The sequence below is a fragment of the Uranotaenia lowii genome, chromosome 2 (genome assembly GCF_029784155.1).
Source record: "Uranotaenia lowii strain MFRU-FL chromosome 2, ASM2978415v1, whole genome shotgun sequence".
Classification (NCBI taxonomy): Eukaryota; Metazoa; Arthropoda; class Insecta; order Diptera; family Culicidae; genus Uranotaenia; species Uranotaenia lowii.
This window is the reverse complement of record NC_073692.1, coordinates 403,558,965-403,564,444: the sequence shown is the minus strand read 5'-3', so window position 1 is coordinate 403,564,444 and position 5,480 is coordinate 403,558,965. Positions and strand designations below refer to the sequence as shown.

General features: G+C 32.8%; 1 long non-coding RNA gene across 1 annotated transcript; it reads right to left on the bottom strand.

Moving 5' to 3' along the window:
• Window positions 1–3,296: 3,296 nt before the first annotated feature.
• On the bottom strand, window positions 3,297–4,368 carry LOC129749784 (uncharacterized). The gene is made up of 3 exons (XR_008738160.1): window positions 3,906–4,368; window positions 3,715–3,844; window positions 3,297–3,650 (listed from the first exon to the last, which is right to left on the bottom strand). It is a non-coding gene; the product is annotated as an uncharacterized LOC129749784 (long non-coding RNA).
• Between the last annotated feature and the right edge of the window lie 1,112 nt (window positions 4,369–5,480).

Below are 5,480 nucleotides of genomic sequence, written 5' to 3'. Positions count from 1 at the left end.
TTTCAGAGGAAGTAAATATTTGGAAGTAAATATCTGGTAGTGGAATTCTGATTAAAAATCCTGAAGTGAAAACACTAAATTTAAAATCCTGAAGTAAAGTAATTGAAAATCTTTTACCGAAAACCTTGAAGTGAAATATAGCAGTGAAAATCTTGCAGTGAAAATCTAGCATCGAAAATCTTGATGAGAAAACCTCGAAATGAAAAACTTCAAGTGAAAATCTTGAAGTAAAAATATTGAATTACAAATTTGGAATTGAAAACCTTAAAATAAATCTTGACATAAAATCTTGATATAAACATCTTTAATTGAAAATTTTCAAGTTAAAATCTTTCTGCGAAAATCTTGCAGTGGAAATCTTGATATAAAAATCTTGAAATGAAAATCATTCAGAAAAATCTTTTTGTAAAAATCTTGCAGTGAAAATCCGGCAGTGAAAATCATGCAGCGAATATCTTGCAGTGACCATCTTTCAGTAAAATCTTACAATATTTAATCATGCAGTAAAAATCTTACAGTGAAATTCTTGCAATGAAAATCTTGCTGTAAAAATCATGCAGTGGAAATCTTGAAGTGAAAATCTTGCTGTGAAAATCTTGCAGTGGAAATCTAATTATAAAAATCTTTAAATGGAATCTTCAAATGAAAATGTTGAAATAAAAATCGTTCAGTGAAAATTGTGCAGCAAAAATCTTGCTTTGAAAATCTAACAGTGTAAATCTTAGAATGGAAAACTTTAAGTGAAAATAATGAATTTAACATTTTCGAATAAAAATTTTGAAGTAAAAATTTGGAAGTAAAATTTTGAAGTAAAAATTTTGCAGTGAAAATCTTGCGGTAAAAATAATGCAAATAAAATCTTGCAGTGAAAATCTTGAAATAAAAATTTAAATAAAAATCCTATTGTGAAATCTTGCAGTGAAAATATAGCAGTTTATATTGTGCAGTGAAAATCATGCGGTGGAAATTCTGATGTAAAAATCTTGAAATGGAAATCCTGCATTGGAAATCTTGCAGAGAAAATCTTGCAGAGAAAATCTTGCAATGAAAATCTAACAGTAAAAATCTTGCAGTGAAAATTTTGCAATGAAAATTTTGCAGAGAAAATTGTGAAGTTAAAATTTGGAGTAAGAATTTTGAAGTTAAAATTTTGCAGTGGAAATCTTGATATAAAAATATTTGAGTTAAAATCTTCAAATAGAAATCTTCAATTTCAAATCTTTAAATAAAAATCTTGCAGTAAAATCTTGCAGTGAAATCTTGCAGAGAAATTTTGCGGTAAATATCTTGTAGTTCAAATCTTGCAGTGAAATTTTGCAGTGAAAATCTTGCTGTATAAATTTTGAGGTTAAAATACGGCAGAGAAAATCTTGCAGTGAAAATATTGAAGTAAAAATCTTAGTTTAAATCTTATAGTGAAATTTTCAAGTGAAAATCTTGCAGTGAAATCTTGCTGTGAAAATCTTGATGTAAAAATCTTGAAATGAAACACTTCAAGTGAAAATTTTGAAGTAAAAATCTAATATTTTTCAAGTTAAATCCTTAGGCGAAAATCTTGCAGTGGAAATGTTGATATGAAAATCTTGGAATGAAATAAGTTAAGTGAAAATTTTGAAGTTAAAATCTTTAAGTAAAAATCTTGCAGTGAAAATCTTGCAGTAAAAATCTTGCAGTAAAATCTTGCATTTCAAATCTTGCAGTGAAGACCGTGCAATAAAAATCTTGATATAGTAATTTTAAGTTGACAACTTCAATTTAAAATTTTTAAGTAAAAATCATACAGTGAAAATGCTGTAGTTAAAATTCTAAATTAAAAATCCTGAAGTGAAAAGTCTAAATTTAAAATCTTAAAATGATATGCTTGAAGTGAAACTTTGCAGTGAAAATCTTGCAATAAAAATTTAGCAGGAAAAATTGTGGAGTAAAAATCTTGCAGTGAAAATCTTACAGTAGAAATTGTGGAATTAAAATGTTGCTGTGAAAATCTTGCAGTGGAAATCTTGATATTTGAATATTTGAGTAAAAATCTTCAATTAAAAATCTTCAATTTAATATCTTTAAGTAAAAATTTTGCAGTGAAAATCTTTCTGTGAAAATCTAGCAGTAAAATCTTGCATTTAGAAACTTGCAGTGAAAATCTTGCAATGAAAATCTTGCAGTGAAAATTGTGAAATGAAAGTCTTGCAGTCAAAATCTTGATAAAAAAATATTTGAGTTAGAATTTTTCATTAAAAATGTTCAATTTAAAATCTTTTAGTAAAAATCTTGCGGTATAAATCTTGAGGTTAAAATCTTGCTGTGGAAATCTTTCTGAGAAAATATTGCAGTGAAAATCTTGCAATGGAAATCTTACAGAGAAAATTGTGAAGTAAAAATCAAGCAGTGAAAATCTCGTTATAAAAATATTTGAGTTAAAATCTCCAAGTAAAAATCTTTAAGTGAAAATCTTGAAATCTAAGTAAAAATTTTAAAGTGGAATCTTGCAGTGAAAACTTGCAGTTTAAATTGTGCAGTGCGAATCTTGCAATGGAAATCTTAAAATAAAAATATTCCAGTTAAAATTTTCAATGCTGTGAAAATCTTGCAGTGAAAATTTTGCAGTGAAAATCTTGCAGTGACAATCTTGCAGGGAAAATCTTGGAGTGAAATTTTTTATTTAAAAATCTTGAAATGCAAATCTTTAAAACACTTTCATCTTGAAGTGAGAATCTTGCAGTAAAAATCTTGTTCTAGAAATCATGCAGAGAAAATCTTGCATTGAAAATGTTTCATTGATAATCATTCAGTGAAAAACCTTGCAATGAATATTTTGCAGTGGACATTGTGAAATAAAAATCTTGCAGTGAAAATCTTGCAGAAAGAATTTTGAAGTAAAAATCTTGCTGTGGCAATCTTTTAGTATAAATAGTATTAAAAGTATAAATCTTGCTATGAAAAATCTTGAATTCAAAATTTTGAAGAAAAATCTTCATGTAAAAATCTTGAATTAAAAATCATGAAAAAAAATCGAGTTTAAATCTTGAAGTTTGAATCTAGAGCTGAAAATCTCCAAGTGAAAATCTGGAATGTCATTTTTTAAAGTTTGAAAATGAAATCATTCTGTACTCGTCTTGGCAATCATGAATTTAAATTTCTTCTGGAACATTGAAATCTTTAAAGATTGTTAGATGTAGCCCAATTGATTAAAAAAAATTTTTTTTTTGAGTTATCAAACCGCTTTCTAATTTTTTCAAACCTTTTACATTTTGTTTGGAATTTAGGACTCATTCGATTCGGTGATAAAAAAAACACCATAATTAATTCACTAAGGCTCCCAACATTTATTCATTACTTTTTGGAAAAGCTGATATTTTTTTTAGATCACTTCACATTAAGACGAAACACGATTCAATCCGTTCGGGGCTCTCTAGAAAGATCCGTAAGGGCTGTACTGCCGGGCCATACACTCACACAAGCTGACCGGAGGCCGGGGACAGGAACCACAAGGGCCGCAAGGACCGCAGGGACTGCAAGGTCCACAGGGTCCACAGGGTCCACAGGGTCCAAAGGGTCCACAGGGTCCACAAGGCCCACATGGACCGCAAGGTCCACAAGGGGCACACGGACCACAAGGTCTGCAGGGGGCACACGGTCCGCAGGGCATTTCGTATCTTAATGGGGGGTAAGGAAATATGTTGGGTTCACTTGCTAGAAAAAAAAAACTTTCAAAGTTACCTGGTTTGCTATTGCTTTTAAAGTTTTTTTTTAAGATTCAAGGAGCTTTTGGGGACCCTAAATTTTGCTTCCGCTTCCAGCCAAGTTTGAAGTTTGAATGATGTGTTGTTGCTCCGTTTGCTGGCAGGACCTGCTTTGATAGAAAAAAAATCGTTCAGACACAGCAATTTTCCAAAGTTTGCGCTTGTAACCTTAGCGAGGACATGTACGACCGGAGGTCGGAGCATCAGCAAGGTCCACAGGGACCACATGGACCGCAAGGACCACAGCAAGGCCCACAAGGTCCACAAGGGCCACAGGGACCACAGGGACCACAGGGACCGCAGGGACCACATGGCCCACAGGGACCGCAAGGACCACAAGGTCCGCAAGGGCCGCAGGAAGGTCCACACGGGCCACAAGGACCGCAAGGACCACAAGGACCGCAGGGGCCACAGGGTCCACACGGGCCACACGGCGGGCAGATAGCTGGGCAGCAGATGAAGTCACAGGGAACGTTGCACGGATCACACATTTTGAGGGTTTTTGATTAACTTGGCTTAGCTTCGGAGTTCCGGAAATTCTAGTTTTGATGTTTCTCTCAGCTACCTCCCGAAGGATTTTTGATTTTTATTGGAGCTTGAAATTTTGCGCCTTCACCAGTCGAAATGTTGATGGTATTTGAATCTTTTGAAAATTTTCATCCATGGCACACTTTTACTTTTTCCAAATTCGTGGGGTAACTCAAATTACAGGGTGAACGTTCTTCATAGGGTACTCAACCAGTTGTTGGCAATTGGTTTTTCTTCCTACATAATTTTAAAGCAAAATCCCTTTCTCTTGCATCCAACTTTGTCAACATCGGACTTAAATATAGAAAAAAAAATCCAAAACGAAGTTGTTTGCAAATCATAAGTCGATTGTAAATATTGACCGATTTCTTGCGCTTTCGCCGAGGGGGATTTTATACTTCGTTGTTTTTCTCTCTCTTTTTTCCAACTTACGTTACGGTTACACTTTCCCGAACCAGATGTGTTTGCCGAATGGATTAAATTCGGTTTGGTGAACTGTGTTGATGATGGCTAAAGTAAGGGCACTAGCCCTGGCTGGGTAGTTTCTTTTTGTTTGCAATCTTTGTTTTCCGGAGTGCCTGTTGCAGTTTTGCTCATGTACTACCAACTCTTGCTGCATTTGGAAGGATTAGATGCGGCTAAGTTGAAGTAGCTCTGTTAGAGCTTTTCGGTCAATATGGATGAATGGGAGATTTTCGAGTGTTGGCTGAGTAATTTAAAAAGTTTCCTGATTTTTTCTATAAGAGGACCTATAACTAGAACATCGGTTAAAGGTCCTCTTATAGAAAAAAAAAAAATCAGGAAACAGGAAACAGGAAACAGTCGGAGAAGACCCAAATTTCGACCATAGCAACCATTTTGGAACAAGTTTTGAAACAAATTTTGACAATTTTGACAATTTTGACAATTTTGACAATTTTGACAATTTTGACAATTTTGACAATTTTGACAATTTTGACAATTTTGACAATTTTGACAATTTTGACAATTTTGACAATTTTGACAATTTTGACAATTTTGACAATTTTGACAATTTTGACAATTTTGACAATTTTGACAATTTTGACAATTTTGACAATTTTGACAATTTTGACAATTTTGACAATTTTGACAATTTGACAATTTTGACAATTTTAACAATTTTGACAATTTTGACAATTTTGACAATTTTGACAATTTTGACAATTTTGACAATTTTGACAATTTTGACAATTT